The sequence below is a fragment of the Podarcis muralis genome, chromosome 17, assembly GCF_964188315.1.
Source record: "Podarcis muralis chromosome 17, rPodMur119.hap1.1, whole genome shotgun sequence".
Classification (NCBI taxonomy): Eukaryota; Metazoa; Chordata; class Lepidosauria; order Squamata; family Lacertidae; genus Podarcis; species Podarcis muralis.
In genome coordinates this window covers 11,986,314-12,002,891 of record NC_135671.1, presented here as the reverse complement: position 1 = coordinate 12,002,891, position 16,578 = coordinate 11,986,314, and positions in this window count along the sequence as shown.

Below are 16,578 nucleotides of genomic sequence, written 5' to 3'. Positions count from 1 at the left end.
TCGAGTTTAACAAAATCTAATACAGTTTGAAATCCAAACTAGAGCTTTGATAGCTACTCTGTTATTGGTGGAGCCTCTTCCCACCTCCTAGTTTTGTCTGATTATCATTCTTCTTGCAGTAATCCCGAGAAAACCCATTAATCCCAATTATATTTTATTCTTTGGTAGATTTACAAAAAGAAAAATACACACCAATAAATAATTTTTAGAAAGGAGCAAGATGAGACACCGACGCACAAAGCATATTTTAAAAACATTAAGACTCCTTTGCGCTCTGCTCTCCTCCTTTCTTCCCACCCAGGGCAGCCCTACCCTCTGCCTGCACTATATATATATAATAATAATAATTTATTATTTATACTCCACCCATCTGGTTGAGTTTTCCCAGCCACTCTGGGCAGCTCTCAACTGAATGTTAAAAACACAATACAGCATTAAATATTAAAAATCTCCCAATACAGGGCTGCCTTCAGATGCCTTTTAAAAGTAAGATAGTTGCTTATTTCCTTGACATCTGATGGGAGGGCGTTCCACAGGGCAGGCGCCACTACCGAGAAGGCGACTACTGAGAAGGCCCCTTAACTTTAGTAGGTCTTAGTTGAATACAACCTTACTAGTTGGAAGATTTGGAAATTCCCATTCCAGAAAGGGAAATTCTCCTTTAACAGCCTTATAACAATGCTTAATAGCTTCTAATTCCGGCCCTAGATCTTAATGATGAGGGGTTGAGTAGGGTGGTACATATTTTAGAGCTGACATGTCATGTGGGGCTGGATCTCAATGTCTCCCCCTCCTGGCCTGCTCTCCAGAAGCCACTACGAGCTGCCCAAGAGAGGAGGCTAGTGGTGGCGGCCAAGGAGAGGCCATGGAGAGGCGACGGGATGCTCCTTCGTAGATACCACTGCCATGATTGCTGCTCAGGGCAAGCACCAGGTCATCCTCCTCCCCAGGCTCTGCAGTGGCAGTGGTAGTGGACAAAATAGGGACATTCCAGGATCAAATCAGAAGCCAGGATGGCTTTCACAGTTCTGGGACTGTCCCTGGAAACTAGGGACACTTGAAGGGAGGTGACAGAGACACTGCAGGAGTTTCAACCTGTGACTCAGAGGATGGTGTTATGGCTGCATCCACCAGTCTCAACAATACTGGCAGCTCCCATACCCCACCCAGAGGAAGTAGCCTGAATCCTCGCCAGAGTTTTCTGCCAAACACTGCAAGGTCATGAATCATGACAACAAGAGCATTGTCTCTCACAGGCTCACCGACCACAGTGTGTCTGTTTACCCAGGTACTATTTCTACACACATACTATTTCTTGCTGCAGAAGCTTATGACAGCCCTGCTGATTTGCTGCAGAAAACCCTCACTGAAACACCAGCAATTGTGGCACAACCTGTGTGCTATTGCTGTTTTCCCCAGATCTGTTAACCTGAGAACAATGCATGTCTGGGAGAAGCTTTCACACCCTTCAAAAAACAGGGGAGTTGTGAAGCTCCTGCAAGGTGAAATCCCTAGGCTGTCCAGCAAAAACAATCTAAAGTGTCAGGCCTGCGAAAGACCCCCAGAGCCTGAGAGTGTCTGGAGACAATATTGGACTAGATCAAGGTGTCCCAACCTTGGGTCTCCAGCTGTTTTGGGACTATAGCTCTCATCATCCCTAGCTAGCAGGACCAGTGGTCAGAGATGATGGGAATTGTAGTCCCAAAACAGCTGGAGACACAGGTTTCGGAAACCCTGGGCTAGATGGACGTATGGTGTAAAGCAGTTATGTATGCTTCTAGTTCACTGGCCATGTACTGCAGCCCTCCAGGTGCATGACAAACTTTCCCCAGCTTTTGCAGTCTTAGGCAAGCAGCAAGAGTCATGCAGCTTCACAGCTATCCCATCATATAGCTTAGTGGACTGTGTGACTTGTGATAGATCACCAGTTGTTTAAGCAGCCATCCTGCTCTGTTGCTGTTTGATACTTTCTTTCAACCAACTGCCGAGACATGTAACTACTGCCTGTCTCTCCACAAGTCTTTGCTCCTCCACTTCTCTCCCTTTCTTCTGTTCTCCGTTTACTCCTTTGTCATTTCAACCCCTCTTCCGGAACTCCCTCCTTACAATGAAGGCATGAGGTACCTGTACATTATTACAATTTATGAACTGTCGCCCATTTAAAATGGTTTGTGCAGCTGGAATGTACAGTAAGTGGCTCTGAGCACTTTGCAATGCTAACCGGGCTTCCCTGTTTGCTCAAACGCCCCATCTGGTCTCTTCAGAAGCCACTTATATGTATTGGGTACGCAGGAGACATCAGCTGGGTAATTTGCTAATACTTTAGGTTGCTCACGGCAGCTCCTGGTCTTTTTGTAATTAATATTTGCTCAAACGTTTCCCCAGGCTAATCAGTATTGATTGGAAAGATCAAAGCGCTCCCCAATCCTGTGCGATCTTTACTTCTTTTTAAATGAATTGCCCCTTCTCGGACATGCATGGAATCTGAAACGCAGTCTTTGCAAGGAGAATATGAAAGCAAACTATTTTAGGATGGAAACGTATTTCCATTTCAAAGCCCCAAAGAAATATTTCTCTGTATCTTCCACTGGCAGACAAAGTCTGGGCTAGAAATACATTCACTGCAGAGATTGCTTGCCTCTAAAAGCAGTGGCGGAGCTTCATGCTCCAGCACTGGGAGGTGGAGAGCAGGTGGGGCGGGGCATGTGTCCTGGGGGCGTGGTGCCCAGTGCGGGCGGGGGGCAGCCGTGATGGCACCCCACTGGGATCGCACTGCCAGGGGCGGTGCGCTCCCCCCACACTCCTCTTCCTCCGCCAGTGTCTAAAAGAAGGAAGCCTGGATAGCTCAGCTGGTTACAGCATGGCGCTGATAACGCCAAGGTTGCAGGTTTGGTCCCTGTATGGGACAGCTGCATATTCCTGCTTTGCGGAGCGTTGGACTAGGTGAGCCTCAGGGTCCCTTCCCACTCTACAGTTCTGTGATCCTGTGAAGACCAGACTTTGTCTGGAGTTCCAGCTCTTCAGCTCACAAAGACTCCAAGAGAAAGCTCTAAGCCAGATTCACTTCTACTTATGTGGTTGGTTTCACAAAATAGTATTGGGTGACTGTGATTCAACCCCTGCAGTGGATAGGCAGGGCGATATGATTGAGTCCTCAAGGCCACTTAACAGTTACATGAAGCCTCTGGGGGCAGTCTTTAGAAGATGGGTGAGAAGGGGCCACCAGTATGCTGGTGACACCTAGCCCTAGTTTGTGAGATGTAAGTGAGATGTGGGATAATATTTCTTAATATTGGGGTGGACTTTATTATTATTATTATTATTATTATTATTATTATTATTATTACCCCACCCATATAGCATTAAATACTAAAAACTTCCCTAAACAGGGCTGCCTTCAGATGTAATAAAACCCTCTCAATTCAAATTGGATTGGCTATCTCTCATTACACCCCTAAATAATCTTCCCATTTAAAAAAACAGCCCTTTCCCCAATATTCTGTATGTTCTTTCTTCTTTCTTTCTTTCTTTCTTTCTTTCTTTCTTTCTTTCTTTCTTTCTTTCTTTTTGCAACTCTGAGTTTTCCAGTTGTCCTTATCAAACTTAAACCATAAATTCTCCTCCAAGCCTGGAAGTAAAACCTTGAAATCACCTGGTTTCTAGCTAAGATTGTACCCTCATTCTTCAAACTAATTGCCCCAAACAAGATTTCTGTCTCTAAACAGGGATGAAAAACTTGGTTAAAATAAAAACAATCCAATTTAACAAACATAAAGGCACACACCTGGGCAATTCCAGACAACAGGGGAAGTCATCACTCACACAACTTTAGTTCATATCTTATATCCCCAAAGTTCATCCCATAGTTTATGATTGGGGTGTTTTTCCTTGAACAGCTGCTTCCTAGCTGAATAAAAGAGGAGAGACATAGGTAACTCTCAAATTCAGAAAAAAACAGTATGTAACATCAAAAGGTACCTAAAGATACAAATGAATGAAAGGAGTAAGATAGTTCATTCCCAATTAAGCAACAATTCTGTGTTGCTCCAGAACAGGCTTGAGTGGGTCACAGTGATAAATCCACTCCTTTTTAATTAGAATAGGGAGTAACCAGAATCCACTTCTCCAGGGATTCCTTTGGTGCTGCTATCAGAAAACTGTCAACCAAAACTATATTCAAAGGAAGATATAGTGTCCATCTCTTTGTTAATGTCAAAGTTTGTATGGTGGGAAGAATGATCCATGTATTCAAGGATGTTTAGCCATCATTTATTTTGCTCCCTCCAGTCTTTGGACTTGGCACAATCATCAAAGCTTCCTGAAACCCAACTTCAGTTCATACAGGAAGTGTATGAAGGAACTGCTCCTTCTTACAGCACCCCAAAACCCAGAAAATAAGTGTTTAAAAGTCCAGCAACTAAAACAAAGTAGTGGATACAAAAATGCATGTAGTAAAGTTTGAATAAGATGCCTATAACTATTAGGGATGCAAAAATGTGCCCATTAGGAAAAGATTGCCTGCAAAGTTGTATGTAATACACAAAATTCACACTAAGGTGCTGCTGGATTTTCATGGAGACTTCCTATAGGAAAAAATGCAAACTGATGTAGAAATGTGGAGAAGTGAACTTAAGAGTGGGAAAATGAGAAGCTGAGTAACTCAGTTGGTTAGAGTGTAGTGCTGATAACGCCAAGGTTGCAGGTTCGATCCCCGTATGGGACAGCTGCGTATTCTTGCATGTCAGGAGTTTGGACTAGATGATCCTCATGGTTCCCTTCTAACACTGCAACTCTATGATTTAGCCATTACTAGGTGGCTTGAAAGTTCCAGAAAGACATCTACTTCTGCTTCATTGACTATGCAAAAGCCTTTGACTGTGTCGACCACAGCAAACTATGGCAAGTTCTTAAAGAAATGGGAGTGCCTGATCATCTCATTTGTCTCCTGAGAAATCTCTATGTGGGACAAGAAGCTACAGTTAGAACTGGATATGGAACAACTGATTGGTTCAAAATTGGGAAAGGAGTACGACAAGGCTGCATATTGTCTCCCTGCTTATTTAACTTATATGCAGAACTCATCATGCGAAAGGCTGGGCTGGATGAATCCCTAGCTGGAATTAAGATTGCCGGAAGAAATATCAACAACCTCAGATGTGCAGATGACACAACCTTGATGGCAGAAAGTGAGGAGGAATTAAAGAACCTTTTATTGAGGGTGAAAGAGGAGAGCGGAAAATATGGTCTGAAGCTCAACATCAAAAAAACGAAGATCATGGCCACTGGTCCCATCACCTCCTGGCAAATAGAAGGGGAAGAAATGGAGGCAATGAGAGGTTTTACCGTATTTTTCGCACCATAGGGCGCACCGGACCATAGGGCGCACCCAGTTTTTAGGGGGGGAAATCAAGAAAAAAATCTTTCCCCCCCCAGCCCCAAAGAGCAGCGTACAGGGTGCGCGCAACCTCTCCCTGCCAGAGGGGTTGCGTGCAGCTATGGAGCAAGCCAAGTTTTGGCTTCCCCTTTAGCCCCATGCAGCCTCTACTTGCCGGGAGACGCTGCGCAGGGCTAAAGAAGCCATAGCCCCATGCAGCCTCTCCTTGCGGAGGGGTTGCGCGCAGCTATGGAAGAAGGCAAGGCAGCGAGCGGGATGGATCCCGCTCGCTGTTTTGCCTTCCCCTTTAGCCCTGCGCAGCCTCTCCTTGCGGAGGGGTTGCGTGCAGCTATGGAAGAAGGCAAGGCAGCGAGCAGGATGGATCCCGCTCGCTGTTTTGCCTTCCCCTTTAGCCCCGCGCAGCCTCTCCTTGCGGAGGGGTTGCGCGCAGCTATGGAAGAAGGCAAGGCAGCGAGCGGGATGGATCCCGCTCGCTCTTTTGCCTTCCCCTTTAGCCCCGTGCAGCCTCTCCTTGCCGGGAGACGCTGCGCAGGGCTTTCCTGGCTTCTCTGGGAGGTGGGGAAATTCCCCCACCTCCCGCAAAACCGGCAGAAGCCGTGCGCACTTTAAAAGGGCTGCACGGCTTCTTCCGGCTTTCCTGGGAGGTGGGGGGATTCCCTCACCTCTCGCAAAAGCCCGCAGAAACCGTGAGCTCTTTAAAGGGGCTGCGCGGCTTCTCCTGGCTTTTCTGGGAGGTGGGGGAATTCCCCCACCTCCCGCAAAACCAGCAGAAGCCGCGCACACTTTAAAAGGGCTGCACGGCTTCTCCTGGCTTTTCTGGGAGGTGGGGGAATTCCCCCACCTCCCCCACCTCCCGCAAAACCGGCAAAAGCCGCGCGCACTTTAAAAGGGCTGCACGGCTTCTCCTGGCTTTCCTGGGAGGTGGGAGAAGGGACTGATGCGGCCAGTCAGTCCCTTCTCCCTCCTGTGGAAAAGCCCGCAAGAGCGCACGGAGCTTGTGTGTGGCTCTTGGGGGCTTTTCCTGCCTGCCTCCCCCCTGCATTCGCTCCATAGGACACACACACATTTTCCCTTGCTTTTTAGGAGGGGAAAAAGTGCGTCCTATGGTGCGAAAAATACGGTACTTTCTTGGGCTCCATGATCACTGCAGATGGTGACGGCAGCCACGAAATTAAAAGACGCCTGCTTCTTGGTAGAAAAGCAATGACAAACCTAGACAGCATCTTAAAAAGTAGAGACATCACCTTGCCAACAAAGGTCCGTATAGTAAAAACTATGGTTTTCCCAGTAGTGATGTATGGAAGTGAGAGCTGGACCATAAAGAAGGCTGATCGCCGAAGAATTGATGCTTTTGAATTATGGTGCTGGAGAAGACTCTTGAGAGTCCCATGGACTGCAAGAAGATCAAACCTATCCATTCTTAAGGAAATCAGCCCTGAGTGCTCACTGGAAGGACAGATCGTGAAGCTGAGGCTCTAATACTTTGGCCACCTCATGAGAAGAGAAGACTCCCTGGAAAAGACCCTGACGTTGGGAAAGATGGAGGGCACAAGGAGAAGGGGATGACAGAGGACGAGATGGTTGGATAGTGTTTTCGATGCTACCAGCATGAGTTTGACCAAACTGCGGGAGACAGTGGAAGACAGAAGTGCCTGGCGTCTTCTGGTCCATGGGGTCACGAAGAGTTGGACACGACTAAACAACTAAACAACAACAACAAAGGTGGCTTGAAGTCCTTTCTTAGTTACTGGAACATATTATGGTTTCCTTTCCACCATTGCCACTTATTTTTAGGAGTATTGCACCAGAGGCCAGACAGCCACCAATACCGCAGGGCAATTAGGCCATTTCCATTGTCTAGCCAGATCTCTGCTTGCCTTGCTGAGTTCTAGGCAAAGCTATATTTTTCTAACCACCACAGATAGTGCTTGTGTGTATCAGCAAGCAGAGCACCATCCATTACCAGCAATTTCAAAATCGTGTTCTCTGTCTGCCCCATTTTAATTACCGTTTGTGCAACAGTGAAACCCAAAAGCTTCAGAAAGTCTTGCCTCATCATTCTGATCTGAGACACTACTTCACTTTCACACATAACCCAGACTTCTGAAATGTGCAGAGAGATCAAAACAGGCACTTCTTCGACACCTGCCCAGAAACATCAACTTTCAGCCGTTTCGTCTTCTTCAAGAGCCACCCATAATTCAGACAACTGATGAGTCAAAGTCTGTCTTGGTCCAGTTCCAGCCCCTTTCACAAGCATTGCTGAGGGTAATTTGCTTCTCCTGCCTATACTAGCAGAGGTCACCCTATGGTTCAGGCTAGGCTGCCATCTGAATATTCAAGACGAAATGGAAACAAACTCATCGACATTCACCAGGTTTCCCTCTCTAGCTCTGGGGTTATGCTTCAGGCACAGCATCAAAAGTCTTCCTTCCAGTGTTGTAACGCCAGCCTTTTGGCCACCAACAGGGTGCACAAAGACCACTTACATTACCCTTCTGTCAAGGCCCACAGTGTTGGAATATAAATTGTGTGAATCCTAGAATTTTAGGAATTTTCCATGGACAAAGCTGATATTGACAATGACTTCCATCCAAAATGGCGTCACTAGAAGACACCACCACACCTTTCAACACCACACTTGGCAGAATGTCTGTGCATGCAAGACGTTTCTGACAATTCCTTCCTCCAAGTCGTTTATGAAGACATTGAACAATAATGGGCCCAGGACAGAACCCTGTGGCACCTCACTCTTCACTTTTTCCCAGGATAACAAGGAACCATTAATGAGTCCTAGTCCAACATTTCAACCAGTGCACCACACTGGCTCACTTTAGTTCTGTTTGCATGCAAATTCTTTCCAAAACCTTTTCTTTTTCTTCTTTGGTCTTTTTTGTCTTTCTTTCATCATGGATGCAACAAGTACTAAGAATATATTCCATAGCCTCCTTATTCCCAACTGCAAGGGAAGCAGGAGATGGTAGAGACAAAATTGACTTTGCCACGAATTTCTACCTTGTTTGAACATATCTAGAGCACTTAAATAATACAATTTCCATTGACATTCTCTTGAATTCAATTCCTGAATTCTTTAGGCACTTTCAAAATTTCCCCAGAGAATCTGGCTATGTGACAAAGTAATTTTGCCTCGAGCCTTTAATTTAAAGGATGAAAGCAAGTCAAATCACATCACAGTGGAAGTCAAACGCCTGACTGCTGGTTTTGTCCTTTCTTCCAAGTTAAGAGAAAAAGTTCAGTGAAAGAAAAATAGTGCCACAGCAGGAAACAGAGACAGCTTTATTGTTATAATTTCATTTAGACGCGGGGGTATATTTAAAAGGAGTATCGAGATGTAAAGGCCTTATGTTAAGGGAGGCATTCAGAATGGGTGTGAGGTACATATATTCTAACTTCATTTATCAGAAATTTACTTCAAATATATATAGTATTTCAAATCTCCCATTTTGCAGCATTAATATTGGTTGTAAGGTAAAAGTAAAGGGACCCCTGACAATTAGGTCCAGTCGTGGCCGACTCTGGGGTTGTGGCGCTCATCTCGCTTTATTGGCTGCGGGAGCCGCCGTTTGTCCGCAGACAGCTTCCAGGTCATGTGGCCAGCATGACTAAGCCGCTTCTGGTGAACCAGAGCAGTGCACGGAAACACTGTTTACCTTCCCGCCAAAGTGGTACCTATTTATCTACTTGCACTTTGACGTGCTTTCGAACTGCTAGGTTGGCAGGGGCAGGGACCGAGCAACGGGAGCTCACCCCGTCGCGGGGATTCGAACTGCTGACCTTCTGATTGGCAAGTCCTAGGCTCTGTGGTTTAACCCTATATATATTGGTTTTTGGTGAGCTTTAAAAAATGGTCATGTGACAATTCTATGTCCCCTTTGAAAAAAAAGTGAAGAAGTGATTTGAATTCTTTAGTATTCAATGATTTTTATCTGGATGCCATGTTCTGAAGGGTTTTTTTTTTGGTTTGGTTTAGGTTTTTTTTTGGGGGGGCATTATATGACTTTATATTTTCTGAAGAATTCATGGGATTTTGGGATGGGAGCATCCTGTTCTTAATGCAGGGGTATGTTCAACATTCATTCACTGTAGTCATTCAACTAAGTGACTCACAGGTGTGAACCATCACAAAATAATCACCTCATACAGAACCACCATGTCATTTCATAGAATCATAGAACTGTAGAGTTGGAAGGGACTGTGAGGGTCATCTAGTCCACTGTTTCCAATCCTTGCTGTTTTGGGACTACAACTCCCATCAACCCTAGCTAGCAAGACCAGTGGTCAGGGATAATGGGAATTGTAGTTAAAAAAACAGCTGAAGACCCAAGGATGGGAAACACTGATCTAGTCCAACCCCCCCAAAATGCAGGAATCTTTTTGCCCAATGTGAAACTTGAAGCCATGACCCTGAGATTAAGAGTCTCATGCTCTACTAACATAACCCAGTCATATGATGTCAATTAAAATTAAATACCTTTTTCAGTAAAGGTCTCCCCCCCCTTCAGTAAGGGATCCGGCGTGGTGCTATGGTCTAAACCGTTGAGCCTCTTGGGCTTGCTGATCAGAAGGTCAGCGGTTCGAATCTGCATGATGGGGTGAGCTCCTGTCGGTCTGTCCCAGCTTTTGCCAACCTAGCAGTTCAAAAGCAGGCCAGTGCAAGTAGACAAATAGGTACCACTGCAGCAGGAAGGTAACCAGCGTTTCCGAGTGCTCTGGCACTCATCACAATGTCGTGTTGCCCCAGAAGCTGGCCACATGACCCGGAAAGCTGTCTGTGGACAAACGCCGGCTCCCTCAGCCTGAAAAGCTTACCTACAAAAACAACAAGAAGAGATGGGCTCATTGGCAGGTTTTGAAGAAACATTCACAATCTTATTTAAGTAAAATATGAAGAAAGACAATGCAATAACATCTAAAGTATATTAATATGCAGAAGATAACAAATAATGTAACAAACCAGAAGGGGAAGATGAGGGAAGACAATGGGGAGGGTGGGGATTGTAAAATGTAAAATTGAATAACTGTTTTTGCAATTTGTTATAACGAAAGAAATTTAATAAAATATTTATAAAATAAAATAAAAAGCGAGATGAGCACCACACTCCATAATTGCCTTTGACTGGATTTAACTGTCCAGGGTTCCTTTGCCTTTACCTTTTACCTTTGCTTTGCTATTAAATTTCTTGAGATGAAATATTACAAAACAAATCAAAGTTTTCATTTCATACTTGTGTACAACAATGCACTCACATTTTTCTCTCTTATCTGAAAAGTCAACATCGTCAACGAAATGTTTCTGGTTAAAGACCACAAACCAATTCCAATTATAATCATGTCTCTTTATCTTGTTTATTCCTTTCCTTCATTCTTGATCCAACACATCCTCTCATCAGATGTGTTGATGTCAACATAAGCATAACATTTACAGGGCATATCCAAGTTATTGTGGCTGCCATTAAATCAATGATAATTAATTGGGGATATCCAGTGCTTTTTTTGGGGGGGGGGGTACTCTCATTTTCCTCCTCATATTGAAATACTGCCCCTCAATGAGGCCAAACTTAGGTTCACAAAATGTTTAGGGGTATGCATCCCACTGCGTCCCCCCAGAAAAAAGCACCGAGGATACCTGTGACTTCCTTCTATGGAGCCTAAAATAAAACAACAACAACAATAATGATAACAATAATTTATGGGTTTTCCCAGGCACTCTGGGAGGCTTCCAACCAAAAGTTAAAAATACATTAAAACATCGGTCATTAAAAACTTCCCTAAACAGGGCAGCCTTCAGATGATAGTCAGATTTGGTGGGATAATAACTGTAGGTATATTATGCCTCATTACTGATGAAACTTCCTTCCAGAATACCTTAATTTTACTGGGCTCAAACATAATTTTCTGTGGGCCCAGTTACACATCAATGAGTGGGTGAGTTCGTACATGTGACTGCTTATATGCCTACTGTGACTGGGGAAATTCCTGGAGAAATTCTAAAACTGGGAACTCATCTGTCAGAGAAAAGTGCTGCAAAACTTCTCCAGAACTACGCTGATCAACCCCTGCTCACAGAAACCAGGATGGTGCCACAATCCCCAAGGCTGGGAGTCTGAGTGAATCCCCAATATTTGAGTCTTGATGAATCCCCAAAGCCATGAATCTGAATGAATGCCCAGATACTTAGGCTGTCTCATGACCTCTTTTAACCGCTGAATATTTTGCAGGATTGGTTTCCATCCTTTCCCCCTCTCTTTACTAAGCCTCCCACCTGCTTGTATCTCCTGCAGCTTCCTGATCAGACCTCTTGACTCCCATGTAGCCACTTTACCCAGCCTTGCTTCACTGCTGGAGAACATTCCCTGGGGCTTCCTAGTGTCCCTATTTTCCAGGGACAGTCCTAGATTTACAGAAGCTGTCCCAGTTTCTGATTTGATCCTGGAAAGTCCTGCTTTTTCTTTGTTGTTGTTTAGTCGTTTAGTCATGTCCGACTCTTCGTGACCCCATGGACCAGAGCACTCCAGGCGCTGCCTCCTGCAGTTTGGTCAAACTCATGCTGGTATCTTCGAGAACACTATCCAACTATCTTGTCCTATGTCATCCCCTTCTCCTTGTGCCCTCCATCTTTCCCAACATCAGGGTCTTTTCCAGGGAGTCTTCTCTTCTCATGAGGTGGCCAAAGTATTGGAACCTCAGCTTCACGATCTGTCCTTCTAGTGAGCACTCAGGGCTGATTTCCTTAAGAATGAATAGGTTTGATCTTCTTGCAGTCCATGGGACTCTCAAGAGTCTCCTCCAGCACCATCATTCAAAAGCATCAATTCTTCGGCGATCAGCCTTCTTTATGGTCCAGCTCTCACTTCCATGCTTTTTCTTAGGAGATCCTTATTTTCATTGGAGAAATCTTGAAGGGCATGAAGGTTGAAGTGACCCCCCCAAGCCAAGGAGATAAGTAAGTATACAACCTTTAGAAGACATCTGAAAGTTTAATGTTTTATTATGTTTTTTATATATGTTGGAAGCAGCTCAGTGTGGCTGTGGCAACCCAGTCAGATGGGCAGGGTATAACTAATAAAATTATTATTACGGAATAGGATGGCCCTATCTGGATGTGCCCTATCAGCACTTGCCAATGTGGGACAGCACTGGTTACTTGTCAAATCTCCAGGATTAGCCTCAGGAGATTCCTGGAGATTAAGGTTGATTCCTGGAGGTTCCTGGCCATACCTGGGGGGGGGGGGGCTGGCAACTCATTGAGACCACCAAATAAAATCAATTACATTCAAATACAATAAATGCGACGATATACCTGAATGTTCTACAAACGCTTATTACACAATAAGAGGTACATTACCAAGTAAAACATCCCAAAGGGTACATAGGATTCAAATGGTTCAGCTTCCACTAATCAGTGTAATTGGCTGACAGCGTTAGCTATTATTATCAGCTGAGGAAGAACATTTGAAACAGTCGGTTATCCTGGAAGGATTGTCCTGCTACTGCTGCTGTTTTTGGAGCACCAACATCCTTCAACTTATTCCCTGCAAAACACTGCATAAATTGTGCTTTGTCTGATTTTACACTTACCTTGGAAGGCATGTTGCCTCAAGTTTGAGTGAATTTTTGTGATTTTATGCTAGCCAAAAAAAATCCCTTACTTTGGGACATTTTCTTAACTCATATTAGGAGGTGTCACCATGTATATATTGTACGCTGATTGTAAATTAAGATACAATTCAGTAGTGATATAAAAGTGTTGTAATCATATTATTAGACTACCGTGTTGCTTTCGGATTGTCTGATTAACATATAATGTTGACACTGGACGAAAACATGAAATGAACTATAAACCATTAAATAAATCTCAGCTGCTTTCATATGCAGTGGTACCTTGGGTTAAGAACTTAATTCTTTCCGGAGGTCCGTTCTTAACCTGAAACTGTTCTTAACCTGAAGCACCACTTTAGCTAATGGGGACTCCTGCTGCCACTGCGCCACCGGAACATGATTTCTGTTCTCATCCTGAAGCAAAGTTCTTAACCCGAGGTGCTATTTCTGGGTTAGCGGAGTCTGTAACCTGAAGCGTCTGTAACCTGAAGCATATGTAACCCGAGGTACCACTGTATATTTTTCATTCTTACCAGAAGATGAGGTTATGTCCTTAAATCAACATTTTCTCCTGGTTTTAGTTCATTTTGTACCTGCAGTGTGTCCATGTTTTGATACAGGTTTTGCAACCTGAACAGCTGAGTGGCAGGTAGGTATTCCACAGGGCAGTGTTTCTAGAAATGTAGTAAGGTGGAAAGCTACACCTGTGGGATAGCTACTAAAATGGAGCCGTTTCAGGTAGAACACTTCTGTTGCGGCATGGAGAGGGTGACCGCCGAGACACCTGGTGTCATAAACAAGATATCATCTCCATTTTGCTTTGTTGCGCACATTCTGTTTTTGTGCTCATTTTCTATGTGTTAGACAATGGTTTCTATAAATATAGACTTGAGGATGCAATTATAAGTAATGAGATATTATGGCTTTGAGTTTTATGTGCTGTGGTAAGGGTAGGTGGGAACTTGCTGGAAGTCTGTAATTCCCCTGTCCTTTTGCTCAGTATTGATTGGTTAGCCGGCCATTTCAATAAGGCTTATATTCTAGAGAGAGAAGTTTACAAATCATTCCTGTGAAAGCTTTATCTTCTGAAGATTTCTCAAGTTGCCTCAAGACAACAAGGGTTGGGGGATTTTCAAGACAGCGTAAGGTAAACATTTCTTTTCATCTTCTGTAACAGCTATGCTTGGAGGAAGGGGACTGTATTCCATCAGAGGCAAGAGTTCTGTCTGAGAAAGAAAGCAGTCAGGACAGCACACTTTCCCCTGAATTTTTAGTTCTGCCTCAGGCTAGTGGGGTGTGTGTGTGTGTGTGTGTGTGTGTGTAGAACCCTGTGGGAAAAAGTGACAAAGCTTACATTGCGAGAGCTCAAGGCAAGTGTGCTAGGCCATTTCCAGAGAGTCACTATTTTGTGGGTAGGATTTAATTGCACACTGACAACTTTAGTTTGGGCAATTAAAGTGGATTTGGTGCTCTTGCAGAACAAACCCACTCCCCTTCCCCCCCCCAAAAAAAACAAAAAAACAATGGGCCTTTTGTGATGAAGGAAGTGGTGAGGGGAAGCACTGGGGGAAAGTGGGATAATAATTACCTGAAGTAGGTCCTATAGCCTCCTCAGAAACAAATCAGAGTGAATGTTCAAAAAGTAGGGGGTTTTCATATCACCGCCCTGCAAACTTTGTGCAAGTTGATTAGGACAAATGCTCACTAAACACAAACTAAACTCCAAGTGTCCCTATTTTCCAGGGACAGTCCCAGATTTAGAAAACAGTCCCAGGTTTCTGATTTGATCCTGGAATGTCATTAGGATGTCGCTATTTTCACCAGAGAAGGGTTGGGGGGCATGGAGTTATGTGACTCCCAAGCCAAAGAGATAAGTAACTATAGAACCATTAGAATACATCTGAAGGCACCCCAGTATAGGGAAGGTTTTTTTTAATGTTTAATGTTTTGTTATGCTTTTTATATATGTTGGAAGCCACCTAGAGTGGCTGGGGCAACCCAGTCAAATGGGCGGGGAATAAATAATAAAATTGTTGTTGTTAATAGGATGTCCCTATTTTTATCAGATAAATGTTGAAGGCTATGTAAACAGTCTTCAGGAAACAAACTTAGTCTTTAAGGTTTTACTTACTTTGGTTTTGATTTTTGCTGCAATGGGTTGTCATAACTTCTTCCTTAAAATTTATCATCAAGAAACCCTTTCACCTTTCCTCAGCTGCCACGAGGCAGAATGTAATGGCCGCCACAGGCAGCTGATTTGGGGTTTGTTATCGCTGTATTTTTATTCCCAGGGAGAGACACTTTTCTACCTCAGGTGCTAAAGTAACTTGACTGGCTGTGTCTACACAATACATTTTGTGGTGTGTGTGTGTGTTGACTGGGAAGGGCACATAACATTTGCTGCTTTGCTTCAGGCAGCAAAATATATTGGGCCACCCCCAATTCCCCAAGCAAGAATTTCCACATTTGTCTTCCGTTCCTCTATAAGTGAATTACAGGACAAGTGTATTTAATCTAGAAGCCCTGCCACTTGTGGAATATGGCCCCGCTGTGCTGGAGAGCTTGCTTGGGATCAATTCATTAGCATTGCTTTTTATATCTCTGTGCACTCTCAGCCTAAAATTACTTTTTGCAGTGTTAGGCTATAAACATGTGACAGAAGCTATTCTTTAGGGAAGAAAAATGTTTGGCACAGGGTGTATATTATGTAGGCCCGATTGTGATTGTTATGAAAACCCTCATTATCTTGTAGACTAAAGTTTCAGACAGTTTCAGCATTATTCTTATTGGAGATTAGTGTATGCTCAAAACATATAAAAGCAGCAAAGCCACCAGGAACCAGAGAGGGGTTTACTCATGAGGATCTCCACTGGCCCAAACCAGTACAATGTACCTCTACTTGCGTTCACCTCCAGTTATGTATCCTTCAGGATACGTACACGGCAAACCTGGAAGCATTTTTCTGGGTTTCGCCCCGCCCCGCGCACATGCGCAGAAGCACTCTATGTGCCACGTGCATGCGCAGAAGCAACACCTCTGGTTGCAGAAACCTCAGGATCTGACCGGAGCTCCGGAATGGATCCTGTCCGCAACTGGAGGTACTTGCAAAGTCCATTTTTAAAAGGAACAAGTTTAGTTCAAGTTCCTCTTATCCAAAAATGAACTTGTCTGAGTTCAAGTTTGCACTTTCACAAAGCAAACAAATTCACTCCCAGTTCATCCAAGCTCTTCAGTTCATAAAAAGTTTATCCTCACCTGCTTCTATGCTGAAGTGTAGGGTCTGAAATCAAACCAGTAAATGCACACAAGTAATAAGCTCTCTTGACAGGCAGAATAGGTAAAGGTCAAGGGACCCCTGACCATTAGGTCCAGTCGTGGCCGACTCTGGGGTTGCAGCGCTCATCTCGCTTTATTGGCCAAGGGAGCCGGTGTACAGCTTCCAGGTCATGTGGCCAGCATGACTAAGCCGCTACTTAAACCAGAGCAGCGCTCGGAAACGCCGTTTACCTTCCCACCAGAGCGGTACCTATTTATCTACTTGCACTTTGACGTGCTTTCGAACT